The following is a 16225-nucleotide window of genomic DNA, read 5'->3' as shown; positions in this document are numbered from 1 at the left end:
CGGCCTATATGGGGGTTTTCTCCAGTTTAAACTATTCTGGCTTCTTTTCTCTCTTGTGCTGCAATCTGTTCTCTCAGGTCTGTTGGTCCTGGAAGGACCTGGGTTCAAGTCAAGGCCTCCTGGGTGGGGAGGAAGATGTTCTGTTGTGTGAATGAGTATGGATTAAGAATGTAGCCCCACCAACAGATTGGGAAAAGATCTTTACCAATTCTACAACAGATAGAGGGCTTATATCCAAAATATACAAAGAACTCAAGAAGTTAGACCGCAGGGAGTCAAATAACCCTATTAAAAAATGGAGTTCAGAGGCAAACAAAGAATTCACAGCTGAGGAATGCCGAATGGCTGAGAAACACCGAAAGAAATGTTCAACTTCTTTAGTCATAAGGGAAATGCAAATCAAAACAACCCTGAGATTTCACCTCACAGCAGTGAGAATGGCTAAGATCAAAAACTCAGGTGACAGCAAATGCTGGCCAGGATGTGGAGAAAGAGGAACACTCCTCCATTGTTGGTGGGAGGCAGACTGGTACAACCATTCTGGAAATCAGTTGGAGGTTTCTCAGAAAATTGGACATTGAACTACCTGAGGACCGAGCTATACCTCTCTTGGGCATATACCCAAAAGATGCCACAACATATAAAAAAGACACGTGCTCCACTATGTTCATAGCAGCCTTATTTATAATAGCCAGAAGCTGGAAAGAACCCAACAGAGGAATGGATACAGAAAATGTGGTACATCTACACAATGGAATATTACTCGGCTATCAAAAACAATGATTTTATGAAATTCATAGGCAAATGGATGGAACTGGAAAATATCATCCAGAGTGAGGTAACGCAATCACAGAAAAACACACATGGTATGCACTCATTGATAAGTGGCTATTAGCCCAAATGCTTGAATTACCCTAGATGCACAGAACACATGAAAATCAAGAAGGATGACCAAAAAGCGAATGCTTCACTCCTTCTTTAAAAGAGGAACAAGAATACCCTTGGGAGGGAATAGAGAGGCAAATATTAAAACAGAGGCAGAAGGAACACCCATTCAGAGCCTGCCCCACATGTGGCCCATACATATACAGCCACCCAATTAGATAAGATGGATGAAGCAAAGAAGTGCAGGCCGACAGGAGCCGGATGTAGATCGCTCCTGAGAGACACAGCCAGAATGCGGCAAATACATAGGCGAATGCCATCATTAAACCACTGAACTGAGAACCGGACCCCCGTTGAAGGAATCAGAGAAAGAACTGGAAGAGCTTGAAGGGGCTCGAGACCCCATATGTACAACAATGCCAAGCAACCAGAGCTTCCAGGGACTAAGCCACTACCTAAAGACTGTACATGGACTGACCCTGGACTCTGACCTCATAGGTAGCAATGAATATCCTAGTAAGAGCACCAGTGGAAGGGGAAGCCCTGGGTCCTGCCAAGACTGAACCCCCAGTGAACGTGATTGTTGGGGGGAGGGTGGTAATGGAGGGAGGATGGGGAGGGGAACAGCCATATAGAAGAGGGGGGGTTAGGAGGATGTTGGCCCGGAAACTGGGAAAGAGAATACAATCAAAATGTAAATAAGAAATACTCAAGTTAATAAAGAAAAAAAAAAAAGAATGTAGCCCCACTCTGACTGGCCAACTAAGCTCCAGAAAATCTTCCCCAATCACAAAACTGGGCCATGTGGGAGCCTACCCTGTTTAAAGGGGAGAGCTGAGTGCTTTCTCCTGGAAGAAATACTTGGGGGTTGACTGTCACTTGTGAACCTTCTGTGTTAAGTCACTTCTCAGAAGGGAAGCTTTCCTCTAACTCTTCCATGGGACCCACCCATCACTGGGGCCTGAGGATCCTATGGTGTTGCAGCTCTGAGCTGGGAGGGGTAGCTCTCACCCTGGCATGGAGAAGCCTGTTTTCACAGCTGATCTAGATCTGAGGAACAGGGGCTTTTAAAGAAGCATGTGAGAGTATCTCCTGCAGGAGAGCCCAGTCTGCAGGGAAAGTCACACAGGACAGTGAAAAGTGACTTCGCAACAAACACAGGGAATGGGAACCAGGGAGGGCACTGGATGGATGGTTGGAGAGTTTGAGAAAGCCTGCATCTCCCTGAAAGACTTCCCACAACCATAAGTCCCACCACTGTCCCCTTCTCACAGGGGAGGCTCAGCAAAGCCTACCACCTGCTGGGATCCCTGCAAACTAAAACCAGAGTGGAGAACTGAGGAAAGCACTTTGGTGGAGGGGGAGACACAAGTCTCCAGGGCCAGGTCAGCCTTCTGTCCCTTTGGTTCTCCTCACTTCACAGAGGTGCCTATTGAAAGGTGAGGCAAGCCGGGATCTCAACAGTCTTTGGCCAAAGAAGTGAGAGCCCACAGGGCAGAGCAAGGCAAAGCAGAGCAAAGTGAAGCCCTGCCAGTCAGCAAATAGGCCTTGCGCATGTGGGACTGGTGGCAGCAGTGCTTGCCCTTGCTCTCCTGGTGGTGCAGAACACCTGCCTGGATGTGGGGAAACTCACAGTGGCTTGTCCTCCAGCTGCAACTGCCAGTGCTTGGGGAGGGGGAAGTTGAAGATGCTCCCATGATCCTCCAATTTCCGGCCCACTTTGTCCATGTTCAAGGCTGTGGTCAGCCCTGCCAGAAGCCGCGAGGACAGGTAGAGCAAGCACAACTGGCCAGCAACCACCATGGGCATCTGCGGTGGGACCCAGGCCAAGTAGCCACAGAGGCCCACCAGGCAGCCAGGCACCAGCCCCAAGCCTGTGCATACTGTGGCCAATGACACTCCACTAGTCCCTCCCACCATGCACATCCCACCCCTGGCAGGCAAGATCTCTCTGTCCAGGGCTTCCCCCAGACCTCCAACTACCAACAGCTCAATGAGCCCTTACTTAATTCTTGTTAACCATATTGACTTGTCATAAAAGGTCGTTGGGAAAGTCAATGATGAGATGAAAGCCTTAAAAGAAAACTAGAGAGACTTACGGAAATGAAGAAGAAAGCTCTCTTCCCAGTAGGAGCCTGGCAGTCCCAAGCTCAGGGCACCTCATGTCCAGTCTTGAACCCAGCATGCATTGTTGTGGAGAACCTGCCTGCTTAAGGACCTGGCTTCCCACTCATTCTCCTGAGATGATGACTTTAATTCTTTTAATTTTTACTGATTATTTTCTTCATTTCCATTTCATGTGTTATCCCCTTTTCCAGTTTCCTTTCTCCAGGAAGCAGAGTCCAGCTCACAAGCCTGAGCAGCTGCAGCCATAGTGCACCATGGGGAACCTGGGGCAGACTGTTTCATCACCAAGATCCTGTGGACCCACAGGGGCTGCATGACCTTAAAGGAACTGCAGAGTAGGATCAGGCTCCAGAGGCAGAGCTCTATGAGCTGCGGGGCAAGACTGCTTATTCCTATTGGAGACTGGAGATCAGGCAGGGATCACGCTGTAGGTGGCGGCTACTACTGAAGCCTGTGGCTTCAATCTCAAGTGCATCCAGGGACCATGCTACAGATTGCCCAAGCCTCTGCAAGCTCAAACTTCTGGGACAGAGTCATTATGCAAAATCCCAGAGAAACCTCTGCAAATATCCACACCAAGTTTTTAGGAACAGAGATTCCAGGTCCTGAAGAATCATGAGCTTTCTGGACTTAACCAAGAGGAGCCGACCTTCTTCCTGTTACAGGGGGATGCTTTTCTCCTGCAAAAGTTACTACAAAGGAGACAGCCACAAACAGATCTGCTTGAAGCCACAGCCATGCAAGAGAGTCCAAGTCTGTGAGCACTTCACCCAGGCCAACTGCCGTTACCTCAACTGTCTCAGGTCTCATGACCTGATGGACAGGAAGGTGCTGACCTCTGTGACTGAGCACGGGCTAAGTTCTGATGGGGTCCAGAACAACCAGGACATCTGCAACAACAAACACATTAGGAGGAGACCCACTGGCATGAGAGCTCCCCATGAACATCATAGCAGCAGGGCACACAGAGACAGAAGCAAAAGCAGAGACTGATTCCTTCCAAACAGCCTAGGATTTCTCTCCCATGTCTCATTTTGGCATCTGGTTCACCTTGTCCAGATGTCACCAGCTGTAAGGATTCCCTGGAGGACGTGTCTACAGCTGTCACTCAGGAGGTCAAGAACCTGGGGACCCAGGACTCTGCACAGCTTTCCTTGGTCTCATCTAAGGCTGCTGGTGTCTGAGGACCCAGTCACATGAGAGCAAGCCAGGGGTTTTCTGAGAATGGAGATCTGGATGCTTCTTTTCTAGAAATCCTACTGATTCTTTGTAAGCTCCTGCCTCCTCTGCTGGCTTTTTTCTTGCTGCAGCAAAAAGAGATGAATCCATGTCCATGAGAACAGGCATGCCTTCTGGACACCGCATGGAGGTCAAGGGAAAGAATGAGGCTCCAGACATCGATTACATCCCATTTTAAATGGTTCTATTGATGGGGTGACAATGGAAGAAGCAACAGACTCAGGAATTCTAGGTAAAAGGAGAAACTCAGGGAAGGAGTTTGGCAATGTTCCTTCTCTTTCAATTCAGTGGAATAATTGAAGCACTATTGTTATTGGGTCTTCATTAAAAGTCTGGTAGAAAGGATGCATTAAAGCCATGTGGCCCTGATTATTATTATTTTTAATTTTTGGAGTGGCAGCCTTTAATGACTGTATCTATTTCCTTATGGGAATTATTCATTACCTTCCCAGATCTGTATTTAACTTGGTATTTGTTATCTGTTAGAAAAATCACCAGTATCAAATAGATTTTTCACTTTTCTGTAGTAAAGGCCTCTGAAGTAAGCCCTAATGATTGTTGAATTCACTCAGTGTCCTTTGTTATATCCCCCTTTTCATTTCTGATTTGGTACTTTAGATATAGGCTCTGTGGTTTGTCTGTCTTGTGGATCTTCTCAAAAAAAAAAAAAAAAGCCAGCTCTTGCTTTGCTTGGCTCTTTGTATCATTCTCTTTGTTTGTAATTGATTGATTTTAGTTCTGAGTTTATTTCCTGCCACCAAATCCTACCAGACTCTATGGGATGAGGCTTTGCCTCACCTTGGTAACAGCAGCATGTGATACATGAAGCTTTTGCTGCTCTCTGTAGTGGGGATGACGTCACAATTTCACTGAAAACCATGCACAGCCTCGTTTTAGACTGTATTAAAGTAGCCCACGATTTCAGTGCTCCCTGCAAGGTGCCATGAGACAGTAGTAACATGAGTCTGCCTGCACCTCGACAGTTTTCACTAGGGACTTCTGAGTGATTTTATGAAAATTTATAGTGAGTTCATGGATGAACATGCACAAACACAAACGCACACACACACACTTTACTGACATGGTGCACATTCTTTCCACACAAAGAAGAAAGTGAGTATTAATGAAAACACACCAATAAAGGAATCGATGGACGGGGTTGTGGGGAAGGTGCGGCTTAGAGTTATTTTAAGGCCCTGTGCAGGCTGTCCTTCTGTTGGAGGCTAAACTTCAAGTGCAATGGGGTTCTTTATTTTCTTTCTGTATAGCACACAGAGGTAGGGTGGAAACTAGGTTTTGAGCATATTTGGCAAGTACTAGAACACTGAATTAATTCCTAGGGCTGGAACCCTATTAATGTTCTACAGAATTACAGGGCAGGCTGGATGAAGACTCTCAGCTGACAATGTGGACATCTCAAGACAGGCACTGGACAATGGCTGACAGACTTGTATGAAGACTGGAAATGTTTTGCTATCTCAGAGGAAAAGAAGGCCCCTCCGACTACACTGTACTCTAAGGACAGTTTATTCAGGTAAGGGATGACATGAACTATTGTCTCATGATACAGATGTCAGCACAAAATATCCTAGGTATTGTATGCCAATTGTAGCATTAACAGAACAAATCACACAGTGTTGTGAAGATATAGAATATGACTATATGTAGCAAGAACCAGGCCTCTTCTAGTTTCTAAGATCATACCTGAGAACCTCAAATATAGTAATAATGTGATAATGTGGTATAAGTCTAGTTACAACTAGTTTCTATTGTGACACAGATGACTCTTTTTGTGTCATGTTCAGCTTATAATGAATGACTAGACCTAAGCATGAGAATAACCAAATACTACATTGCTTCTCTAGCTGCTGAGCTTTTAAAAGCCCTGGTGTGACAGCAAGCTTTTGTGGACATCTGGATTATTCCTTCTGTACTTTAACTCTCTAAGTCAACCCCACTCTGAGTAAGTCAGTTCCATTCCATAAGTTGGAAATCAGTCAACTGGAAAAAAAATACTTTCTCAATACAAACACAGATTGGCCATGGAAAAAGGGCAGCTTGAACTGTCCCACCTAGGCCCTGGGCTTGCACAGGCCAGCTCTCCAAAAGAAATCTGTGTTCACAGCTGCAGGCTGCATTCACTATGGATGCTCTTGAGGTTCCTCCCTAAACTGCTTAGATTACGATAATTTTGTTGCCATCTATCAAAAGAATTCATTATGCCAAACTGGCCTTTCTTCTGAACCTTCTGTTCTGTGGGCAGGGCAAAATCTCCAGCAACCCTCACAGCAATGTGGGCTGCCAATCTGGGACTCAGAATTATACCAGTGCAAACCAAGAACAGGGCAACTGGAAGAGACCTCATTGGGTTGCAGGAACCTTCTGTTCTGACTCACTTCTCAGAAGGGGCACTTTGCTCTAACTCCTCCATGAGACCCAACCAGTACTGGGGCTGGAGGATTCTTGGGTGTTGCAGCTCTGAGCTGGGAGGGGGAGCTGGCACACTGACACTGAGAGGTCTGTTTTCACAACTGATCTGGATCTGAGGAGCAGGTGCTTTTAAAGAAGCATGTGAGAGTACCTCCTGCAGGAGAGCTCACTCTGCAGGGAAAGTCACACAGGACAGTGAAAAGTGGCTTCCCAACTTCCACAGGTCCTGTGACCCCAGGGAGGGCACCAGATGGTCCAAGAGTTTGAGAAAAGCCTGCATTTGCCTGAAAGACTTCCCTCAACCATAAGTCCCACCACTGTCCCAGACTCACACCTGAGGATCAGCAAAGCCTGCCACCTGCTGGGGTCCCCACAAACTGAACCCAGAATGGAGAACTGCGGGAAAGCGCTTCCGGGGAGGGGGGAGACACAAGTCTCTGGGGCCAGGCCTGGGGTCTGTCCCTTAGGCTCTCCTCACCTCCATTAGCCTCCTAGTGCAGAGCGCTGCAAGCCGGGATCTCAAAAGTCTTGGGCTGAAGAAGTGGGAGAAGGTAGCAGCAGTGGCGGTGGGGTCGACAGGGGAGTCGAAGACGGAATGGTAGCAACGCAAGCAGCGACGGCGAGGGCGGAGGACGGGGGGGGGGGTGAAGGAGAGTACGGGTGTGGGGGGGTCGGGGCGGGGGCAGGGTAGGGGCGAGGGCAGGCTGGGGGCGGCGGTTGGGACAGGTCTGAGTTGAGGGCGGTGGTGGGACTGGGAGGGGGGATGGGTCGGAGGCGATGTCAAGTGAGGGTGTGAGGCGGGGGCGTGGGCAGGGGCAAGAGCAGGGGCGGGGGCAGGAGCAGGGGCAAGCAGAGCAAAACCCAGCCCTGTCAGCTGGCAGATACCCTCTGGGGCGGGACAGACTCGCCCTGCAGCTCTATTGATGGGGTGACAATGGAAGAAGCAACAGACTCAGGAATTCTAGGTAAAAAGAGAAACTCAGAGAAGGGGTTTGGCAATGTTCCTTCTCTTTCAAATCAGAGGAATAATTGAAGCACTATTGTTATTAGGTCGTCATTAAACGTCTGGTAGAAAGGCTGCATTAAAGCCTAGTGGCCCTCATATATATTTTTTAATTTTTGTAGTGGCATCGTTTAAATACTATCTATTTTCTTATGAGAATAATCTTATGAGTTAAATCCCACATTTGGATTTAACTTGGTATTTGTTATCTGTGTAGAAAAATTACCAATATCAAATAGATTTTTCACTTTTCTGTAGTAAAGGACTCTGAAGAAGCCCTAATGATTGTTGAATTCACTCACATGTCTATTGCTTCATCCCCCTTTTCATTTCTGATTTGATAATTTAGGTATTGACACTGTGGTGTGTACTTCGTTTCAGAAAGGGGTTGTTTCTCTTATGGATCTCCTCAAAAAACAGCTCTTGCTTCCTATGACTCTTTGTATTATCCTCTTCGTTTGTAATTGAATGATTTTAGTACTAAGTTTATTTCCTGCCATCAAATCATACCAGACTCTCTGTAGGATAAGGCTTTGCCTCATCTTGGTAACAGCAGCATGTGATAAATGAAGCTTTTGCTGCTCTCTCTAGTGGTGATGACGTCACAATCTCTGTGTAAACCATCCACAGCCTGTTTCTAGGCTGTATTATAGTAGACCACCATTTCAGTGTTACCTGCCAGGTGCCGTGGGACACTAGTAACACACGTCTGCATGCACCTCGACAGTTTTCATTACAGTCTTCTAAGTCATTTTATGAAAATTGATAGTGAGTTCATGGATGAACATACACAAACACCTGCACAGAAACACAAACAAACACAAACTCTCTCTCTCTCTCTCTCTCTCTCTCTCTCTCTCACTCTCTCTCTCTCTCTCTCTCACACACACACACACACTTTACTGACATGGTACACATTCTTTGCACACCAAAAATAAAGTGAGCAGTAATGAAAATACACCAATAATGGAGTCGATGGAGGGAGTTATGCAGAAGCTGGGACTTAGAGTTACTTAAAGGCCCTGTGCAGGCTCTCCTTTTGTTGGAGGAGAAATTTCAAGTGCAATGTGGTTCTTTATTTTCTTTCTCTAAAGCACACAGGCTATGGTGGAATGTAGGGCTTTGAGCATGTTTGGAAAGTACAATCACACTGAATTAAATCCTAGGGCTGGAACCCTATAAATCTTCTACAAAATTACAGAGCAGGCTGGATGAATACTCCCAGGAGACAATGTGGACATCTCAAGACAGGCACTGGACAATGGCTGAAGACTTGTCTGAAGACTGGAAATATTTTGAAAATTCAGAGAGAAAAAAAAGGCCCCTCTGACTACACCGTACTCTAAGGACAGTTTATGCAGGTTAGGCATGGCATGAACTATTGTCTCATGTCACAGATGTCAGCACAAAGTATCCAAGGTATTGTATGCCAATGGTAGCATCAACAGAACAAAGCACACAGTGTCATGAAGACATAAATTATGAGTTTGTGTAGCAAGACCCAGGCCTCTTCCAGGGTCTTAGATAGTAACTGAGAACCTCAAATACGGTAGTGATGTGATAGTGTGGTGTAAATCTAGTTACAACTAGCTTCTATTGTGACACAGATGACTCTTTTTGTGTCATGGTCAGCTTATAATGAGTAGAAGACCTAAGCATGAGAATAACCAAATACTACATTGCTTCTCTAGCTGCTGAGCTTTTAAAAGCCCTGGGGTGACAGCAAGCTTTTGTGGACATTCTGGATTATTCCTTCTATACTTTAACTCTCTGAGTCACCTCCACTCTCAGTAAGTTAGTTCAATTCCATAAATTGGAAATCAGTCACCTGGAAAAAATACATTCTCAATATGATCCCAGATTGGCCATGGAAAAAGGTTAGCTTGAACTGTCCCACCTAGGTTCTGGGCCTGCACAGGCCTGCTCTCCAAAAGAAACCTGTGTTCACAGCTGCAGGGTACATTTACTATGGGTGTCCTTGAGGTTCTTCCCTAAACTGCTTAGATTAAAATAATTTTCATGCTAACAATCAAAAAACTCATTATGACAATCTGGCCAACAGGAGGCGAGGTTCTAGTCTGCATTTTATCAGATGTGCAGAATACATATGGTCATCATTGATAACAGCTGAAAGATCTGCTCTAATATGGAAACTAAATGATGCTGGAGGATGATCCTGACCCACAATGAGCAGTGGGAACACCACAGCCCTGTAGGGATGCCTGGCAACCTAACACGTTGAGCACGCACAGCTCAGTAAGTTCCCTGTGAATACAAATCTCCTGAGATCTCTCTATTTAATTGGAGGTGATCCTGTCCACCTAATACAGCACCTCATGTGGAATAACAAAAGCCACCTGCAGGAGCTGTGGTGATGACTCACAGGGTAGAGCATCTGCTGCTCTCTCAGAAGAACCACATGGACCCTAACAATTGGGTAAAGTATGTCAGTGATTACATCATAAAGTGTGTGTCCGAGAAACAGCCACATTATCCACACAAAAGACACTGTGACACTGGGTACCCCTTGGTGACTTTGAATTCACTAATTAGCCAGGCTCCATGGAACATTCAGAGATCCATCTGTCGCTGTCAGTTCTAGGTCCACAGGAGGGGACAGAACCCTTGAGTAAGAAAGATTGTCTTAAGAGTCAAGAGATAGAATTCAATTTTTATTCATAAGGAATTCATTTTTACAACAAAACAGGATGAAAACCAATAAATTAAAATATTTAAAAATATTTGAAAAGTGAAAAATAGTAACAAGAACATATCAATATGAAACAACAAAAAGAAAACTTCAATTAAAATCATAACAAAAATAGTACTAAACAGCACATTCTTAACGAACATTTAGAAGCACAGATGTATTGCTGTTTCTCCTCTTGCACACATAATGAAGTTGACTCTCAAGTGGTGTTCTCTGAAGAAGAAAGTGAGTAAGACCTCAATCAGTCAGGCTGGCTTAGTGTTATATAAATTTAGGGTCTCTAAGAAATGACAAATTAACTCTGAGGAAGAATACTCATCCAAAAAATGTTGTTACCATTCAGGATGTTGGTCATCAGGGACTCCTGAGAAAGCAACTTATTCTTCAGGAAGCTCTCTTACTGGGGTGTGTCCAATTCCAGCTCTCTTGCACTTTCTGAGACCTGGGAGAGGAAGGCAGTTTTTCAGACACTGATTTGGTGGAGAAACGCAAGCCAGCTGTCAGAAGGCTGCCTTCTACCACCTCAGTTCTATTGGACAGTCGACATGGACCTTTTAACTGATATCATTGTTGCTAACTCTTTGGGAAGGGCAAAATCTCCAGAGAGCCTCAAAGTAATGTGGGCTGCCAATATGGGACCGAGACTTGTACCAGTGCAAACCAAGTACAGGGCAATGGGAAGAGACCTCATTGGTTTGCGGAAAGAAAGGAGAAGTCCATATGTCACCAAGGTTAAAACCAATGACAAGTTCTAATTTGACATTTGCATTTTGTTCTTATCCCACAAAGATGCTTCCTACACAAGAAGTCACATGACCACAGAGTGTCATTTGTCAAAGAACCAAGAACTTGTTCAAAACTCTACAGAGCATCCAATCTATCACGTGGATATGCAATAATGAGGTATGTTATTCATCTGTCACCATTTCTATACTGCAGCTTCAAAAAGAGCAAACAAATATACTTGCAAAATAATTCAGTTTCTGAAAAGTGGTTGAATTCCCAGAATACTTGTGCATAGGCAGAGCAATGTACAATTCCATTGCATGAGGGGGTTAGCTGGTTGTGAGTGTAAATTAGAAAGGTGGTAGGAGGAAGCAAAGATGTATCAAATTGGCAAATTTTATCAGATATTGTTAAGCTAACACAGCTACTCGTCCCTACCTGATGATGCTGGGTCTGGACATTGCTGGACTTTATCTTTCTTGTTGAAGTCAACCAAATATTTCTGGTTCAGTGCACAATCAAGATGTACCTCCTTGCTCCCCTGTTTCAGTGGGACCAACTTCTTCCTACATGTGTTCTCCATCAGGAGCTGGCTTAGCAGGTTTCTGGAAATACGGTCTGCATAGTAAGATCATGCTGCCCCTTTCTCCCATTCCTACTCCCAAGTCCCACTAACTCTACCAGGTCCCAGATACCCATGAAGACTTAATAAAATACATCTCGATACATATAATGCTGCTGCACAAACCACAAAGAGTTAATTCGGGGAAGGATAAATTGTTTGTTTGGCCTGAGCACCAATTAGTGTCCACATCTCTCAAAAAGAACATGGATCTACAACTATCCATAAAAGCCCAATGCATGAGGGCTACATCAATTAGGAGTGGGCCAACACCCTCAAAGGAGGTCAGTAGAAGCAAGAGAAGGTCATGCTAAACATGTGGTCCACGCACTGAGTTTTGTAAAACCTGGTATGACCCCAGAGGACCAGGTCAGCCTAATAACCTTCTGCTGACTTCAATCAGTGCTGTTCTATCTAGAGCCTTCTGCAGATGCCTAGACAATCCTGGGATGAGGAACACTCTTTTGTGGAACTGAAAACTGAGTCCTAATGACCCTGGCACACTGATGTGTAAACAGCACAAGAGATAGAATCATAGCTGAAGACGGTCCAATCCAGAACAAAGAAATCAGAAATGGCCATTCCACAGGTGATAGCCTTTCTGACCAGGACTTACCTAGAGAAGGTAATCTCCTTCTTCAGCTTATGGTTGGTCTCATGGATCTCAGTGTTCTCCATCTCTAAGTTGTGCAGAATTGACATGACCGCCTCCTCCATTCTCTCCAGGTCTTCATAATATGGATTTGGCCTGAAGTGTGGCCTGACCCCAAATGATAGAATACAATGAACATCAGCATTTAGGAATATATGAGCTCAGGGTGGGTCCTGTACTACCCCAGTCCTGGAAGGACACCTTCTGAATTCTACATATTGGATCTTCTTCAGCTTCAGAAACGTGTTTTTCTGCGTCCAGGACACCAGAATCTCGGCATCCAGATGGAGGCTTCCCTGGCTCCCTTTGTTCAATCAAGAGGAAATCTGCAGTCAAGCCAGTTGAGCTATCGAGAGCCTAGGCCACACCTCTCCATGCTCCCCCACCCAACACACCCAGAAACCGGTGATTTCTTTTCTCCTGTTTTGATAACAGACCATATATCAACACAAAATTATAATCTGCACAAGGAATACAAATAAACAGGCAAACGTGGCCACATAGGCAAAGACCTGAGCTGTTGACAGTGGGGCTCCCAGAACAAAGCATTCACATCACCATGAAAGTGTTACAGGTAAATACTCAGGCCAAGAAATAGACTCCTAGATTCCAGGTGTGGAGGGAAATATAAACATATAAAAGTTGTGCATATGCATTTGGATGTATGCACACACAGACTCACAGACTGAGACACACCCACAAAAAAGAGAAATGTAAACAGAGTCAGAGAAAGAGAAAAGCAAATATGGAAACAGAGAGCACTGTGAGAACCAGGAGAAATGCATGCACCATTGCTGTCTCAGAGGGCAAGACACACAGACAATAACAAACAGGCTGAGCCTGAGAACTTCTAGTCAAGCATTGAGATGAACAGTTTGGGACCAGGCCCCTCAGGCTGCTGCCTGGATCTTCCAGCACTCAGTCCCCTGCCTAGCAAGTACAGAGACTCACCATCAACTCACTGCAATTACAATCTTGCAAAGCCACCAGCTGTCAAGGGCTTTGCAAATGCACACTAGACACTCACTCTCCCTGACTTTATCCCTGAATTCTTCATTCAGACCACAAGTTCTGCTTTTCAATAAATGGAAGCAGATGAGTCCATTTTCCATCTCGCTCCTCAGGGTCAGGTTCTGAATCTCCTCTATATCGGAGATGAGGTTTAGCACAGGGTGGTTAGGGAGGCACAGCTTTCTAGAACCCAAAACCTTAATAGGAGAAGATGAAGGTGACCTTGCAGACCCAGGAATGAAACAAGAGCATTTGGAGAGATTCATACCTGTTCTTCATGGATCTCTCTGTCAGAAACCCAGGCGATCTCTCAGGTCATTTCTCTCCACGGTAATGAGCTGCAGCTCTTCAATCAGCCTCTCCTTTTCCTTCTTGGCCTGCTTCTCGCTTAGGGCAGTTTCAGGGGATGATGTTTTTCTCCCAGCGTCTGTAGGTAGAAGAACACAAGTGAACCTGCATGGGGAAAATGCATAAAGTGTACATAGACCACAGTGAGGCCTAAACAGAACAAGCCTGGAACCAGGTGTCATTGGTAGGTGATTGGTCAATGCTTAAGAGACCTCCTCAGGGGATCTCAGTTCTCCCACTACTCTATAGAGACCAAGAGATATAAGCAGCCAGGTGTTCCCTATGCCGGACATCACGTGCTTACATGTACCACGGAGATGGCTTCTCCAGGATTATCATCAACTGAACAGGGTACAGCTGGTTCAGGACCCTCACCCCTGTGGTTTCAGAACTCAGATGATAAATTCACCATCCACAAGACTTGAGTGATTGGAGACACTCAGATGTCTTACCCTGATACTCTAGGCCAACAACTTTGGATTTAAAACACATTTCCAGGAAGGACATGTTCAACAGACTTATCAATTCCCCTATATGAAATAACAAATGCCCCAGAAGTTCTAATAGGTTACAGGCTGAATCTTGGTCCACATGTTCCAAACAGTTTTGGTATTTTAGAAAAATGTGTGTAACACACAACCTCTAATATATAAAGCTAATGATGACCCTGCCAGTTAGAAGAAATCAGAGGAGGTCTAAGAACATAAGGTTATTGCCTGGAGCACAATTTTCTCCCTGTTACTACTGTCAGATACCCACTGTATTTAAAGAAGCAATGATAGTGAAATACATTGCTGCCCTGTCTAAACTCAGAAAAGGTGGACCCTCCATGACTCCTGATGGTGTTTTTATATCAATGTAACATAACAAATGAAGTGAAAAGTAAAGACCAGAAGTTCACAGGATAATAGCATTGGGCTTACCATATCCTCCCAGTGGGGATGGGGAAAGTAAAGTTCTGAAATCCTTGACTTTCAGGAATTGTGATATTCATGAAAATTCAATTCCTTTTCAGATGCTTCAGTTGTTGTGGCCCATTGCTAGAAAGGTCAGCTTAAGCCTGCAGCCCCCCTGAGAGGAAGCTCAAAATATACTGCCCAGAACTTACTCCAAATTCCCCAGAAGTGCTGTCTTTGTCCATCATTACTTAGAGACGAAAGGCCAGACTCCTTCACTTTAGTCTCTCCACAATCGACGTTCACCCTCCCAAAACGCTTGAAAAGACGAGAAAACATGTCTTAGCTTATAAGACTGAGAGAAACTAGGGCACTGGTTGTCACTACAACACTGGTGACATCACAGAGGATGCCAGAACTCTCTAGGAGACAATAGAATGTCCAAGAAGGGACAGCAGATGTCATGGGGAGCAGATTTTGCCTCCCTGCTAATGTTCTCCCTGTACTGAGCATAAGCTGAGGTGTCCTTTCCAGGAGACTTTCCTGGGGCAGAGTCACTGAACATCTCCTGCTTCCAAAGCCAAATTTTCCTCAAGGCTTGATTATAAAAACCTTAGTAATCCCTATGCATCTAAATGAATGATTCCTTCCATATCTTGCCCCAAAATGTCTCATCCTAACTCAAATTGTCCTCATTCACCAATGTTAGCCATTAAAACTTCCTGAGATTTCACACCAGCTTGAATATGCAGTCAAAAGTTCTCCTGTCTCATTCTGTACAGGTGCTTTATATCACATCAAGAAATAGTCTGCATGGTAGGTTACAACATGGGTGTGTGTTAGGGGAACACTCATGAAGTCATGTGCTTAGCAATCGACAATTGCCAGAATATTCCTTAGGAGAAAGAGGTAATGTCTTTATGGTGCTAGGAATAGTGTGGAGACCAGTTGGCAGAGGAAAGTGCAATATTGGAGCCACCAGTGAAGGGAACCTCATGCTGGTGGTGGGGTTCTCCTCTCTGCACCAATGTCACCAAAGGAGCACTGCTCACAGGCCTGAGTAAGATATACCATGAGCTTCTATCAGAAAAATAAAATAGTCAAGAGATAGTCAAGAGATATAGGGGGTTCAGATAAAGGTGTAGGACGAGGCTATAAACATAACTATGTGGATAGAGCAAGGACCCTGCACTTGTGCTCTGGGTCATAGGCTTCCCCACCAAATACAAAAGCATCTGTCACAGTAAAAAAATGGACACTGTATAGAATGCACACACTAACACTGATTGATCACATCCATAGTTCAAATTCTGGGGGCAAATTCATGGCCCTAACTATCTTTCTCTCAACTTATATAGCAAAAAATAAGAGAGACAGAGAAAAGAAAAAGTCAAAACAAAATCCCAAGTTTCTCATATGAGGACTGCAGGAAGTGTTATATGGTAGTCAGTTCTGATTAGACATTTTAGATAGAACAGTACACAGTGACCCTTGATGTGATGGGCCCTATATAAAGCTTTTTGCAATATTGGAATTTTAAGAAACCTCATCCAGAACATACAGCAGAGGAAAGGAT

At 44.9% G+C, this 16225-nt stretch overlaps 1 pseudogene; it reads left to right on the top strand.

Annotated features, from left to right (window-relative positions):
- The first annotated feature begins 2686 nt into the window (after positions 1-2686).
- Positions 2687-4653, top strand: LOC134483676 (zinc finger CCCH-type antiviral protein 1-like; annotated as a pseudogene).
- The last annotated feature ends 11572 nt before the right edge of the window (positions 4654-16225 follow it).

Source organism: Rattus norvegicus, chromosome 19, assembly GCF_036323735.1.
Source record: "Rattus norvegicus strain BN/NHsdMcwi chromosome 19, GRCr8, whole genome shotgun sequence".
NCBI classification, from domain to species: domain Eukaryota; kingdom Metazoa; phylum Chordata; class Mammalia; order Rodentia; family Muridae; genus Rattus; species Rattus norvegicus.
Note: the sequence above shows the minus strand (reverse complement) of the source record. Positions and strands in the feature narration are given on the sequence as shown.